The following is a 16,240-nucleotide window of genomic DNA, read 5'->3' on the forward strand; positions in this document are numbered from 1 at the left end:
GCGAGCAATTACGTACCAAAGCTCTGATGACATTTTTTTTTTCCCGGGGCAGTATAACAGTTAAATCGCTGGTGAGCCAGGCGCTGAAAGCATGTATTGTTTCGCGCGAAACCTGGGCGTCCCGCTCAGGCTGTAAGCCTGCGGCGACAATCGCATTGCAGAGGACGCTGAAACCGGTGCAAAGAATGTGTTCCCAGGGCATGTTGCAATGACCAGACATAAAATGCTACCTGGAGCGCCAGATACTATCGCCTGATTTTTCGCCTGGTGCTTCTTTGTTAGTTTTAACTCAAGCGCACACCGAGGATATTATTAGGGGGCAGCTGTAGACGGCACCGGAAGAGATGAGAAAATTAAAAACGAAAGACATTCGACCAAATTTAAACCCAATGGAGGTGGAAAGGCTCGAAGTGAAGAGGAAATAAAACTGCTGCTCGCCCTCATCGAAGGGGATTTGCAAGCAGTACTAGACACCGAATAAATCCAGGGAAAGTACAATTTTTCCATTTTACGAGAAAAGGGTGATATTCAGGACTAGAAGAGCGACAGAGGAGTTAAGTTAAAGGCGCACTAGATTGCAATAGTAGAAATATTCCTGGACAAATTACTGTGAAAATATAACGGCTTTGTTCCAGCAATAGTAATTTGTCTGAAAAACCTCAGATGCAATGTTTGGCTCAAGAAAAAATGAAAAATGAAACTCTCGATCTTTTCGCCGCCTCCTGGGTGCAGTAACAGCGACAACTATGTGGTTAGAGGTAATACCATGCGCAGAAGCAATATTCACTAAGCGTACCGCCACAGTGCAGTCGTTTAAAGGCGCTAAACTGAAGGACACGAGAACACAGGCGGGTAACCCTAAGGGCAGAGTTAATTCAGTGGTGAGTACAGAATGAAAAGTGAGCAAGGAAGTGAGGAACTCAATTCATGCAGGATCAAAAGGCTCGAATCGTATGTTGAAGGCTCAACGCCGTGAGTACAGAGAAGTTAAGTGTTTAATGAATTTTTACGGCGAGCAGCGCTGCATGTGTGAAGGCGAGAACTAGCGAATTGTAGGGTTCTCACCATATAAAATATTAAGACTAGAATGCTCCCAGCAAATACGGTGAGAAGGCTGGGTAAATGCATGAAGAATGGAGCGGCAAGAAAAGATGGCGTTGGAAACGAGCACATCAGAAAAAAAAGCCATAATCTCAGATAACAAATCAACATAAAACGACAGAAGAGTGATACATGCGAATGTGATAAGCGGATACAACAAATGCATTGTTCGCATGCTCACCGTCTAGTGTGCCGTTCTGGCTTTACTCCCATTTAGTTAACACAGCAGAAAAAAAAGGCAAGTATTCTTTGATGCAATATAGCAGGAAACAAACAACAACATTTAACAGCACCGAGTCCATTTTTCAGCAAGGAGCAGTTTCTACAACGCAATAAAAGGTTAACTTAGCATGGCCATGGCTGAGGGAGACGTCTTCACCCGTAACCTGAGCAGAGTGGTAGTATTTTATAACAAAAAAATTCTGCCAAGTCCCTGAATGCTGTATTTATTCGTTTGTACGTATCTATATAGAGTAATGTCTCGAGTTCTAAAATTGCTGATTAGTTCCATTGGTTCTTTTTTATTTAATCTCAAGAGGTACTCAATTTTGTACTTCGTGTCCTTTTGCTTTTTATTCATATTTCGCCAAGTGCCGTTGGGTTTAATGGGTATAATGTTCTTACGTCGGTTAAATATACAACCTCTTGAGTCAACTAATTATACACATGCATAGAGATAAGCGGACGTCAGTATTTCTTTCCTGGTTGCGTCTTTCGCACGTCTCCGACTTCTGGCCTGTATCCTGAGATGGCCCGCGAAAAGCAGAGCACAAGGAAAAGATTACTCAGATGAGACTGAGACGTAGATGATGCGAAGCAGCCTGTTCCTGAAAGCTTTCTTTTTCTGCTTCTCCCTAGAACTTTTATGCTATCTTTTTCTGCATTCCTCATCTTATATGTATTGTGGTTTGGCGCTTAAACCTGGAGGACTCCTCGGAAAATGAAGGAAACGCTAGTTTTGGGTCACACCTTCGGTTAGCTATTTTTTTTCTCTTTTCGATATAATGAACGGGTCTGCAGTGGCGACATTATGAAAGCCACTAAGCCTCTTCTTTTCTCTCTAAATATCTGGGAAGCATTCTTAGTTTCTTTCAAGCAGAAAACTTATGCGGTTACTTTATCCTCATAAGTGAAGGCTGTGCAGGGAGGAAAATTCACGTTTACATCGAGCCAGCCCCCAGATGAACTTTGTGGTTTCGTGCATATCTCTGCACCCTTTTGTGGAGATGGTACTGCGTTTTTTTATGAAAGAGAGCAATAATGAACTCCTAGTTCTACTTCTACACTATAAGTATCTGCTAAGCATCTACCTTAGACTTACTCCTTTACCTTTGGATAAACTGCTTTGGATGCATATACAAAACTTTGATTACAAACCAACTCTAATCAGCGTTTTGATTGTTCTCAAATATTTAAAAAAAAGCTTCCGCTTGTTGTTTGCTGTGAGTTCGGAGAAATAAAACTCGGACGGCACATCAGTACACGGTTGCCTATTTTTAAGGTTCCGGAAAGGTTAAAACTGCGCAGAAGACGGAGACATAGACAACGAGGAACACATTAGACACCACAGGCGCAGACTGCCAACTGTTTATTAATGAAAAATACAACGCAGTCTATATCCCAACCACCAGACCTCCCACATGAAACCCAAGCACATGACCTCCTCCTCACTCACACGTGTACAAGTAAAACTGAGATGAGAACACAGCTGACTAACCGTGTAACACTTTTGGAAACTAAAGAACAACATAAAAACTTGAGCCAAATGCACACTGCGCTTCATGTAAAAAACAGTAGCACTAGGTGAGCATGACAGAGATGAAAAGAAGACATTTGTTTTTCAACTACTAACCGAAGTAAGGGCTAAATGAAAGGAATGCATACGTCATGAGGGCGAAATTGAAATCAACAGATAACAAGAAAAAAAGCCTAAAAGCCAACGGTCAACCCAAGTGAAGGTGAAAGTGACGAAGTTAAAAACGTGAATTGCGAAAATGAACAAACTTGCATGAAAAATAGCAGAATGGGTGTGAGTGTGGGCGCATAAAATCATGGTAAAAATGTTGAAACTTAGCCTATAACTCATGAACAATTTCATCTCTCGAAACCAACTAGCCCGCAAGAACGTCCTACTAAACCATATTTAAGGAATCGAGGATTAAACCTAAATTTTTATTTTAACCCACATTTTTTTGTATATTATGCTTCGGTCTCTCTTGCCAAATAAAAAAAATGGCTCTGGGCGTTCCAAAGAAAGACGCATTGCCTTCCCATTGGCTTTCAATGTAAGCAGCCGAGGTATTTGATGTTCTAGTAAGCGTTTTTTATTTAATTATTTTTTCTAGGTATATAGAAATCTATGAAGTACTCAAATAAAGTATTTCAGCCATAGGTATAAGAGAGACGCTTCGCGGTGTTTACTGCTTTGTGAGAAGAGTTTATAGGGACCTCGAACTCTCCCTTGGGCCCCCCTGAATAATGAATGCCATTGAGACCTGTATGGTTTCTGTAGTGAGAGTGCAGCCATCAACGTCGGGGCATTCAGCATTACCAGGAGGAGAGAAATTTTATTTGAATGACTCAAGTCAGACTTGCATTCTTAACACAATACGGTCGGTCGTTCAGCCACTGCTCGTGGCAAGTCGTGTACACCTGCAGTACTTTAACATCGAGAATACCTTTCATTGGTAAGCAGTGTAAAAGGCAGGGACACAGAGAAGAAGCAAAGTCAGAAACACTGTGCCACTCTCCCCAACTGTGGCCGCACGTATCCACGATAGCCGACAGGAGAAGCGGTCTGGTCCTTCCAAGACTCATATTGAAGGGAGCACGGTTAAGTGATAGAAGGGAGCTGTCAAAACAGTTACTCGGCATGCCTGATGGCATTGCTTGTTATCAGGGCATGCCTCACTAATTTGGCTCTGAAATATGTCTGAATAGCCCTTTTAGCATGGTTCAGACCGTGGTGATTTATTCGGCGCGTACGACTCGTGTATGGCCACAAAAATTTCAGCCTTTCCCTCTTAACTGAGTTACGCATAGATTACAACGAATTATTATAACGTAAATTGAATGTGAAGAATTGGATCTATGTTCCAGACAGATACGAATAAAAGCTGTGCAAACGCGTTTCGGTTAAATATATTATGTAAACTGAAGGACGAGTTGGCGATATTTGGAAAACAACAACAAAGTTGTTTAAAATGTTAACCATGCGTTTCGCTGCTAGCACGTTGTGCGTAGGATATACCAGAGGAAAATGTTGCCAAATGCTAACTGCCTGGTGGCTCAGTGGTTATGATGTTCGGCTGCTGACCTGAAAGACGCGGGTTCGATCCCTGTTGCGGCGGTTGAATTTCGATGGAGGTGAAATTCCAGAGGCCCGTGTACTGTGCGGTGTTTGTGCACGTTAAATAACCCCAGGTTTTATTTTAGTCCAGCGTCTCAGTCTCCAGTACCTGTGTAATGTAACGGATATTTGCTTTTCAATCTGCTCTACTCTATATTTATCACCCACAGTGATGACTTGCAGATCGTTGAGGAACAGAGGGAGCGGCGTCGTTTGCCACCATGACGAAGGGAGAAAAGAATAAAGTACATTTGGTGTATAATTGGTACGTTACCGTGGACCAAGTTTTATGGTGTCCAAGAAAGCGTCTTGCTACCCTTCAACTTGCAGTTCTTTTGTTATTTTTGCTACCTGTGCATAAAATTCAATTGTAATTCTTCTTCAGCAACACCTATTTGATGCAACTGAGTACTTAGCGCCTACTCATTTCCACCTGAATACGAGAAAACGGCCTGTCCCAGCATCTCAGGGCTCGTGATCCCCTCCACATGCCTCGCACAGGGAACTTGTGTGTGACAAGACTAGGAAAATAATTATGCGCCAAGATGCTGCAAGGCAGAGGACCTCACAGGCCTCAAATTCATAAATGGTGGCTAGGGACGATTGGCAAACAGTGCCCACGATCATAGAAAATGACCTGGAAGTGTGTTTTGTAAAACTGTTCCATTTTGCTCCATTTCCCGTTGCAGAATAGGAGCACTGAAAGCTCTGCCGTCAGCTCAACACCCTGGTGCACCTGTGCCCTTTGAACGAGTAGAATTGTGTTTTTTCAGCTGTTCACTAGCCTTTGACAGGGAGTGTCCTGAGTATAGGGGGTACTCACGTGACGTCCCGGGCGCCATTTTACCGTTCAGCGCTTAGCGTAAGCAGTGCAGGCCGGAGCAGGCGGCGATAATCCCTTTAGACACGCCTGCAACTTTCGCAGTGCTACACAGGCAACAAAATGGCGGCTGCTGTGACGTCGGCGAATGCTCCCTATAGTGCGCGCCGCCTAGCGCTACTGGAGTGACGCAGTGTTGTGGGCAGCGCACTCAGCTCTCCTCAATGGTGGCACAGCCCAGCGGCAATCCCGATTGCTGGCGCAGCGCTCGGCAAGCGAGGGGCATTTGTTAGCCCTGACATCGACGCTCCGTGTGGCCGCCTCTACATGGCCCCGCGAATTTGCGGCCCCAAAATAATGATGTGTCACCGCAGGCTGTTGCTCCCATATAAAGTCATCAGGAACGTATTAGCGCGCTAATGGTGCCTGCAGCGAAAAGGAAGGAAAAGTGCGTCACTTTTGAAGGCGACTTAGGCTCGCTGTTTGCGCTTCCCCTCCACGCTGAGTTTGCTTTCCCTGGTTTAATGCCGTGCGCTATAGCTGTGAGCTTTTTTTTTTGTAGAAATAAATGTTCTGTTCTTTTTTTCTTTGGGATGCGCCTTGCACTGAGCGACAGAGATTTCCCGCGTTGTTGCCAACGGAATTAAGTCCCTTGTGCACATTCCTTAAATAAACTCAGTTTTGATCCCCTCATTTTTCGTTCGTTTTCTTTTTCTTTTTTTGCACCATCGCATGGAGTGCAAGTTGTCAGCGCGCTGTCTTCGAGCTCGCGACTTTCGTTACGTCACCAATGAGCCATAGCAAGGAGAACGTATGTGCGAAGCTCTACTCGGCCAACTGTTTGCCTATGGGTAATTCGCTTTTGCCTCATTGGTGCACTATCATGCACAAAGACTATATATCATAAAGATGTTGCCAACGAAGGATTCGTGGCGACATATCATCAGAATGACTTGCGAGAGCAGTAGCACAAAAGTTAAAAGCTTAAAAACGGATGAAATTTGCAACATCTTCCGGAAGCCGTATTTCTCTTTCCCTAATATTGCACAATGCTAAATACTATAGAGATGTGTGATTGATGAATGGTAAATGCGATACGAAATGACTTTACCAGAAGCTCTCATGTCAGAGGCTGCTTCTGCTCAAGGCCAGTATGTACCTTTCCGCATGGTTGTGTTGCATTCTTATAGTCCACCGCAAGGAGAGGCACATCCTGCCAACAGCGTTGGCGTGAATAGGTCGTGCTATACGTCGCGCAATACGCCATGCAATACGTCGTGCAATCCTGCCGATAGATTGCGCAAAGCGTCAGCCGTATTTTACGCTTGATGATGTTAGAAGTGTCTCTTAGCACATACTGTGTGTTCACAAGCGTAAACGCTGAGGGATTTAGTAACATTTTGTTAAACCTCTGAGCATACAGGGACAGGGGCGCAGTTTTGTGACGATTATTTTTTTTATCCGTTCGTTTGCCTCACTGTCACTGGTATACCTACCGCCTGCAAAGTCAGGGCTGAAAGCTCGGAATATACGTGTGTGAATAAATGTGATCAAAACACCTGATGATTTTTAAGCCTCACACGCTCTTGGCTCCCGTTCTCAGCACGCCGCGGTTGACCTTGGCGCCAGAACGGATCTTGGCGCCGAATCGAAGGCGAAGAGAAGGGAGTACACGGAGGCTAACCTAAACGAATTCTTGGTAAACTTCGCGCAAGAGGCAATGCGTCGGGCGTAGGAGACATCGTGTGGGCCGCGACATTCACTCTCGATAGTCACGTGCGAACGCCACACTCTACTTGAACTCATGTACTTTTGTATATAGTCTATAGTGCCACCCTGCCCCTATTTATTCTTTCTTTATCTCTTTCTGTCCTCTCGCTGTCCCTTCATTTCCTCTATAGCCGCAGCTCAGGTGTTTCGGGCTTCGATGGCAGATGCCGCGGCTAGGAACATCGTTTCCGTTCGTTTTTATTTTATTACGAATAAAACCATTAATAACAATAATAACTTTCCGCCTGCCCCCTGGCGCCTACGTGTGGCGAAGCCAGCGCGCGGCGCGAAGGAGCCTGCGCTGCAGCCCGAGCGCGGCGCGCGAGCAGTCCGAGCGCATCGCTGCCGTGTTGCTTAATCTGCGCACCAGTGGACAAGACCTTCCGCCGTCCTCACTGTTTACAATGGTTCAGCGCAGCGCCGAATGATGGCGACATGGCGCCGCACGATATGTTGCCCTCTACCAACCCTGACGTCCCAGCGACGCTGTGGATGGATGTTTGGACCTTGCCTTTCAACTAGCTTCGGTCTTCAGAATGTGCTACGCCGATACTATTTGGCATTCCATGCTTACGTCTACTCTCGACCATGAGAGAGAGTGAGAGCACATCTTTTTAACGTTTACAGATTTTTATTTTATAGACTACGTGGGATACGTTGGTGTGGTTTGTGTATGTGGACGGTACAGCAAGGCGAACATTATGTAAGTAATATAGCTAATTAACTAAATCCGACTAACCAACTCTTTATTTTTTGCTCTAAGGGGCAAGATTATATTTTAAATCGAAGGCCGACAAAATTGAAGGTGAGCTCAGTTCTTAAATTTTCCTAATGGCCACTGTGGTCCGAAACACTGAACCTCAATAATACGCACTTGAAAGCTGGCTGAGTTGGCTTTTCTGCGTTGCATATTTATAAATTGGCATCGTGCGCGTGGTATCGCCGCCGAACCAATGCTATCTTCTTCTACGGCAACGATGTCTCATTCGATGTGTATTGAATGCGAGCTACGCCATTATGAAAATATGCTATGAGGGAAAACCAGCTCAACGAGATATAAATGCGCTTTTTTTTTGCGTTCGTTACTTGGAACCACATTGCCGATTACGAAAATTAAAAAAAACTGAGGTCCCCTTTGATGTTGACGGCCTTAGAATTAGAAATGTAATCTTGCCCCGTAAAATCATAAATATGAAAGCTGATGAGCTGATTTTAGTTAACTATATACTTTTTAATGTCTATCACGTACATGACGTCCGCCTTGCTGTACCTGCACAGACAACATCGACGTATCTCGCACAGTTTTTAAAATAAAAATCTGTAGACGTAATAAAAAATCACCCTGCGCACCTAGCGGCTGAAGCACACTTAACCAAACGTCTGCTTTCAGCGCCTACACTTCACAGTGGCGTGCTCTTTGTCGGGCAAACAATGTGGCTTTGTGGTTGCAATTACACAAAACTGCGCAAATATTCGTTTATACATTTGCAGTAGACTTATCATACAAGAGTGATATTTTCCTGCTTTCTCGTATATCCAGTGCGTCTTATGTGCGCGAGACGTTCTCGGTATGCATACGTATTCTGCTGCTGTCTTTTCACAACACCTCACTCGTCGAGTGTTACAGGTTTGTATCAACCCCCTCGGTTACCAGAGAGAGAGAGAGAAATGAACGGAAAGGCAGGGAGGTTAACGAGGCGACGCCCAGTATGCTACCCAACACGTGGGAAGGGGAACGGAGGTAGAGATAAAAAGGGGGAGAGGAAAGGGAGATCACTATTTCGCGTGTCCGTAGGCCATTACTAGCAGAGTACACAGGACCCACACTGAAAGTTTTAACCTTGCACTCAGTCCCGAGTCCTTCAGGAACTTGCAAAGCGCTTTCACAGCTGTTCTCTGGGATGAAGCTTTAGTCCAAGGAACTAGAATCTTGGCTTCTGTGAGCGGACGAGGACCTAAGGGGCGGAGCGTTGCAGCCAGCAGGACACGCTCACGCACGCTCATACCGAGGCCAGTCACAAAGTGGGTGCTATATTGTTTCGTCGCACCCGCAGTTCTCACACGCCGAAGAGTCTGTCATAGCCATTAAGTGGGAGTAGGCATTTGTGAACGCCACTTCCATGGCCACAGGCGACACAACAGCGTAGATCACAGCGGGAGAGGCCGGACGGAGGATTCAGTTGAAGTAAGGGGTCGAAGCGGTGCACACGGCATGCCGAGATGCCTGGGGATGACCAAGAGTCTAAAATCTCATTTTGCCCAAGCACTCCCAAATGTTTTGCTGCGTCGGCTCTTGTCAGTTGTTTCCGGACGATGTCGGTACTGCTGTGAGCCGATCGAGCTGCAGCGTCAGCTGCGTCGTTTCCGACAATGCCACAGTAGCTACTGGAAGATGATGTCATGACTCTCATCCAGTGCGTGGTGTTGAAGATGTCTAATCTCGGCTGCCAGTTGCTCGTGATCGCCATGGCGTAAAGCAGAATTAAGACACTGTAGGGCAGCTTCTAAATCGTAGAACTAAGGCCATTTGTGGGATGTTTGCGCAACAATGTACTGCACAGCCGCACGAAGGACGGCCAATTCTGATCCGGTGGAGGTCGTTCGATGCGAGGCTAGCTGGTTAATATTGACCAGTATGCAGGAACGACCACGGCGCAAGTTGAACTTGTAGACGTGACTGACTCATCTGTATTACATGAGTGCGGTCACTATATATATTCGGTGTTTAGTAGGCAGAGTGTCAACTATAACAATAAATAATGCAAGCTTGCATGACAATGCATTTGGCGCATGAAATGCAAGTGTTATTTGAGATGGTGTAAATTTCGAGAAAATACACGTGGTACAAAAACACTCCAAAAGCCCCTAGAGTCAGCGTTTTTATGTCGTTTTGAGAAAGTGACCGAATGAAGGTTTCTCCGTAATCTCGCACTGATTTTCCAGCGAAGTACGCGCCTTTGGTGAAAGCTTATAATCTGTAGAGAGCAACTTTAATCAACGGGAGTATGCGCAATTTCATCGTGAGAACTCCCGGTGCTTTCCGCGTTTCAGTCTTGTGCAATTAAAAATAGCAAAACGGCAATCACCGTAACGAGATCGGAAACTAACGAGCCGTTGCGCAAAAAGAAAATATCCTTCCGAGCTAGCATACGCCCCACCGAAATTGATTAGCCTGCAGCAGCCAGACCTTTTCAGCGCCTCGCGCTGCTCGTTCTTTTTTTTTTAAAGATTGGAAATAATTCCTAGAGGCAGTATGCAAATGCAAAACTGTGTGCTAAGTTTCACTACGTTTTTAGCCACTTTCTCTGGCATTTTTTTTTTTGAGGGGGGGGGGGGGGGGACTTCGTAACAAGACCCTTACGTGAAAATACTGGAAGACATCTATAACGACTATACAGCTACCATAATCCTCCATAAAGACAGCAATAAAATTCCAATAAGGAAGAGTGTCAGGCAGAGATACACGATCTTGCCATTTCTATACACCGCCCGTTTGCAGGAGGTGTTCCGAGGCCTGGATTGGGAACAGTTGGGGATAAGAGTTGATGCAGAATAACTAAACAATCTGCGATTCGCTGATGACATTGCCTTGCTGAGTCACTCAGGAGGTGAACTGCATGTCAAGATCAATGAGTTAGACTGGAAGAGCAGAACGCTGGGTCTAAAAATTAACATGCAGAAAATCAAAGCAATGTTCAGCTGTCTCGCAAGAAACAGCAGTTCACAGCTGGTAGCGAGGTGATAGAAGCTGTAAGGGAATACGTCTACTTAGGGCGGGTAGTGACAGCTGATCCGGATCATGAGAGGGAAATAACTAGAAGAATAAGAATGGGGGTGGAGCGCATATGGCAGGTTCTCTCAGATCATGAACAGCAGGTTACCAATATCCCTAAAAAAAATGTATAAAACAGCTGTATCTTACCGGTACTCGCCTATGGGGCAGTAACGTGGACGCTAACAAAAAGGGTTCAGCGTAAGTTAAGGACAACGCAGCGAGCTAAGGGACGAAAAATAATAGGTGTAACGTTGAGAGACTGGAAGCAGGCCGAGTGGGTGAGGGAACAAACGCATGTTAATCACATCCTAGTCCAAATCAAGAGGAAGAAATGGGCTTGGGCAGGGAATGTAGTGCGAAGGCAAGATAACCGCTGGTAGTTAAGGGTAACGGACTGCATTCCAAGAGAAGGCAAGCATAGCAGAGGGCGGCAGAAGGTTAGGTGGGCGGATGAGATTAGGAAGTTTGCAGGCATAGGGAGGCGCAGCTGGCAAAGGACAGGGTTAATTGCAGGGACATAGGAGAGGCCTTTTCCCTGCAGTGGGCGTAGTCCGGCTGATGGTGATGATTGATTACAATGCACCTTGCGTTAAACGCAATACTTTTATTAAATGGCGTTCACTTGAAGCTGTCATTTTGTTCGCATTTCAAGAGCCACTTGTTCAGGCTAATGGGCCGAAAGAGCAAAAATCAAACGATATTTTTCTCGCAAACGCTCTCTGGCGTCGCTATTTCTATGTTTGCATTGTCCCTCACCGTAGCCGACCAATGTTTCAGTCCTTACGGCACAGGCTCCCAGCTCCGCCGAGCGCAGGTTTCGGCCGGATGAAAGTGGGTCTACTCGCCCCGAAGGCGGCAACAAGTGTGGCAAACAAAACGCATGCTTAGAATTTTTCACTACCGACGCCCGTTCGCGAATACGGTGGCAGGAAAAAAACGGAGCAGTGGGAGGAGGAGATAAAAATAAGTAAAAGCAATCGATTTGATGGATACTTCGTATTCCTCACTCGCGAAACTGAAACGGCCGCCCCCGCTGCGGCGAGGCACATTTCTGCGAGCGATGATTTTTGCCGTTCTGTCGCTTTTCTTCCGCATCACCAATTTTGCGGCGCCGTCAGGCATTCCCGCATTCCCTGTCCCCGACCGCGTACATCTGTCCCCATGGGGGATCGCGCAGAACACCTGCGTAATCGATTTCGAGCCGCGCGCGCTTCCGGATCGATGTTGCGGCCGCATCCGCGCTCCTCGCGGGAGCGAGGAACCGCCTCCGCGGCGCAACGCCAAAGCGTCGCAATTGGCGCTGAACTCCATGCGACCTGCGGTCCCAGAACCGAAGTCATGCCGCGGGGTATTGGCAGTGATGGAGCTGGATGAGGCTGGCCCTCGAAACGAGGCTGGCGTACCCGTTGGGGCCCCGGGAGCGCAGACGGGCTAGAAGGCAGGATGCATCGAGACGTGATGCGCGGGTGTGACTTCCCGAGCCATTTTCTGGAATGTAGCGTGTCTAGTTCAGGGGAATGCGTGGAAACAGAGGGGTGTGAGGTTTCTGCTTTTCGCCTCAAGCGCTTTCAAGAGTAATGCCACAAACGTTGGCGAAAGGCGATGGTAGGTTTCAACTAGCGGTGGGTCGAAAGAAAGGCAATCGAAAATGGCACACGGATGCACACGTGCACACTTTTTCGATGCAAACTTGTATCTCATGAGGAAATATAAAGTTCGAATGACAATCAAGGAAAAAGAGACGAAGCAAGCGCTTGAAAGAGCTTTATTGTCTTATTCTCAATCAATTTGTCTATTTCATTTACATCCCTGCAAAAAGGGAAGCAGGTCTTTAAACATTGTCCGTTGTAACGCATACATCTGATGTAAATTAAATGGCCGTTGTTTTCAGGCCATCATAGTGGCGAACGGATTGCATTGTTACGCCGCCTGGTGTCCCGGCACCCAGCTATAGAGACCGCGCCAGGCGCGTCCTTCGCGATTGCGAAATCGGCGAGAGGAAGAGGGGGGGTGGATCGGCGATTAGCCTCCCTCTATACAACGTACCTCACAGCATAGTATGGTGTAGCTTTGACAACAAAAATCTATAAATGTAGCAAAAGGTCGTTACTAAAGCTCAAACAATCTTTGCGATCCAAACCTGTCGCCGTGCTGGACGGCTGACTGCCACCGGTTCCCATAGCCATGGCGACTTTTGCCTAGGCTCGTATTCTTCCTTGTGCAATGGGCCTTTTTCACGTTGGGAGAGCGCCCCAAGCGGCGGCTGCCGAATCACAACTGGTGGTTAGGTCAGTCGGTTCTCGTCGCGCGGTCAGCAGCAGTCAGTTTGGTTGGTTGATCATTTGCTGAAGTTGTCGTGCTCATCCGAACGTCGCTATTGTGTTTCAGTATGCTTTTGCCTTTATTGCTGGGAACATTTTCTTTCTGTTTAGCTGACAATGTTTTCGCCGATGGATTTCGCGCAATTTTGGGACGCGAGCAAACAGTGGACCAACGATCGGACTTCTGTGCCGACGGTTAGTGATACTGTGATTGACATGCACTTTGGCGCACCGAACCGGCAACTGCGGAAAGAATGGGCTTTCAATACAATCGACACATTGCATGTTGCGTTCATCGGCACTCGTCCGAGGGCAAGCTGCTGATACGAAAAGAATGGGCGATAGCGCCGACGCGGCTATTATTGTCCAGTTCGAAGATCGATGGCACGTAATCCGGATGGTCCACGAAACGAGAAGACACCCCTGCAAAAAATAAAACGTAGGGCAAATGCACGTCAACCTGACCTTTTTCAGAGCTTTGCACTCTCGGCACTCTGATCACTGCAGTTTCAGGAATAACAAACGGGAAGGAAATGGATTAAAAGCCCGGTCGGGATACAAAGTCGGGAGTGCTCTTTGTTTGATAACAAGGCTGCGTCAGGGCTGTTGATGATGCGCAAACGATCTCACAGCGTGAGACAGCGCTGTGGAGGCACCGAGGCGCTTACTGACTGGCGTATTCGGCTGGCTGGCGAGCGCACGAGAGTTCCGCTGAGGAAGCCGTCAACTCGCATAGTCCACTCCACTGCGATGGTGAAATGGGCACAGTCCACTGCAGCAAAATATGTCGAGACAACTGCTCTCGCAGGAGAGCTGCTCTCAAGCGGAAGGTATCCGGCATTCTCGAGCCGTCGTCGTTGTTTCGGCGAACACTGTGGTCGCGCTCCCCACGATCGAGACCGGCCGTGCCACGGCGCGTGCACGTTCCCGTAGGCATACTACATTCCTTTTGCCTTTCACCCTATCTATTAGGCTCCCTTCTATTCGTATGCGGCATTGATATTACAGTTCCAATGAAAGAACTGCGCGATCGAGTCACGGACGGCGAAGAGCCAAAGACGCACATGTTTACCTCTTCGCCGTTCGTGACTCGTTTGAGCAGATCTTTGCATCTCTATAAACCAACCAGCCCGACAAGTTGTACTGAAGTTAATATAATGTCCGGGGTGCTAGCAGACAGTCACGCGCAGTTTCCGCTTATTTTTTTTATGCAACCACTTTTGCTACGCTAGCAAATGAACAACAGACCATATCCATATTTATATGAAGGTTATGCGAGTTTATGCAGTTATATGCGATCAGCGGGCAAAGATCCCTTTTTATGCGAAGTTACTGGTGGAAATCCTCTTTCCTTTTCTTGGATTTTGTGGTGGTGCAGAAAGCAATGAGCCGAAAAACGCAGCTTCCATCCTGGCCGCGGCGGTCGAATTTCGATGGAGGAAAAATGTCTAGAGGCCCGTGTACTGTGCGATGTCAGTGAACGTTAAGGAACCCCAGGTGGTCGAAATTTCCGGAGCCCTTCACTACGGCGTCCCTCATAGCCTGAGTCGCTTTGGGACGTTACACTCCCATAAACCATAAAACCAAACCATGAAGGAATGTAGTAATAATAATAATAATTGGTTGGGGGGGAAAGGAAATGGCGCAGTATCTGTCTCATGTATCTTTGGACACCTGAACCGTGCCGTAAGGGAAGGGATAAAGGAGGGAGTGAAAGAAGAAAGGAAGAATGTGGTGCCGCAGTGGAGGGCTCCGAAATAATTTCGACCACCTGGAGATCTTAAGCGTGCACTGACATCGCACAGCACACGGGCGCCTTAGCGTTCTGCCTCCATAAAAACACAGCCGCCACGGTAGGGTTCGAACCCGGGAACTCCGGATCAGTAGCCGAGCGCACTAACCACGTAGCCACCGCGGCGGGTGAAAGGAATGTAATTTCCTCATTTGACATAGCTTGCTACGACTCGTAACTGATACATGCGAGGTCTAAGCCTGTGGGAAATGGTCGTAACGTGTGGCCTAATTACAGTTGCAGAAGTATCTCAGACGGCAGTGTTAAAGAAAAAAAAATCCAGCCGAACAAACCACTTCCTTTTTGACGCTTGCTCTTAGCCCGTTGCGTTTCCCTTTTGGCCGGCATAGTCCAATATGGCAGACTTGATTTCTATATTAGTTTTACGCAGCCATCGGTACTGTTCCTTTCTTAAAGGACTTTCTCAAGCGGCTGTCCTCATTCAACGGGAGCAAACACGATCCGCGCACTTGAGCGTTCCTCAGAACTTTCCCCTTTTGTTACGTCTGAAAGTTTATGTCCAACTTTCTAAGACAAAAACTTTTGAAAATTGATCACTTTTAAGATACGCTTATGAAAATATTCGAGGTTATGGTTCATTCTTCAGATGTGTAGCAAAGTCTTTCTTTTAAAGTGTTTCCATCGATCGCATCGAGCAGTTCAAACTGCCACAGAAAACCAATGGGGAACGCTTTTGACGCTAGCAAAAACGTTAGTAGGAAAAAAATGTAAGAATGCCGTCGGGTGATCTGCACCTATATTGATTGTTACAGTGAAATATTACATTATACGAAAAATTGCGTTCATAAACGGTAAAAGCATAAAAATATTTTTGTCCAGAATTGTTAGGTAGGGCAGTATTTTCATTTTTTAACTAAAGCTATGATTTTCTGCCCGCCTCTCTTCATGTCCGACAGCCCTCTCGTAGACTCATGGTTTCTGTAATCTCACCTGCATTTCCAGAACAGGTTCTGCTAACAAATTCTAAGGACGATTACGTTTCTGCCGAATGCGAAATTTGAGCGCACCTCGGTCGATGTCTCCGGCTCTGTGTAGGCACAAAGTTTTGCTTTGCTGGGTCGTCGCCACGTCTGGCGACGATATTAGTTCGATGGCAGTATTAGTTGATGAAGACGACGATGTGCAGTGCACAATGAGTGAGAATGAGTACATTCGATAGCAGCATTAGTAGAAGAAGACGATGTGCATTGCACCGTGCGGGAGTGTGTTGCAGTTCAACACGAGGCTTGGCCGCTCTCGCGCAGTGGCGGGTTCGAATCCCTGTCGCGGCAGTGTTAATTTTTACTTATTT

At 46.7% G+C, this 16,240-nt stretch overlaps 1 protein-coding gene across 1 annotated transcript in view; it reads left to right on the forward strand.

Moving 5' to 3' along the window:
* The window catches only part of LOC144114635 (protein qui-1), a 565,534-nt gene that overhangs the window by 385,943 nt on the left and 163,351 nt on the right, over positions 1-16,240 (forward strand). The window lies entirely within an intron of this gene.

The sequence above is a fragment of the Amblyomma americanum genome, chromosome 1, assembly GCF_052857255.1.
Source record: "Amblyomma americanum isolate KBUSLIRL-KWMA chromosome 1, ASM5285725v1, whole genome shotgun sequence".
NCBI lineage: Eukaryota > Metazoa > Arthropoda > Arachnida > Ixodida > Ixodidae > Amblyomma > Amblyomma americanum.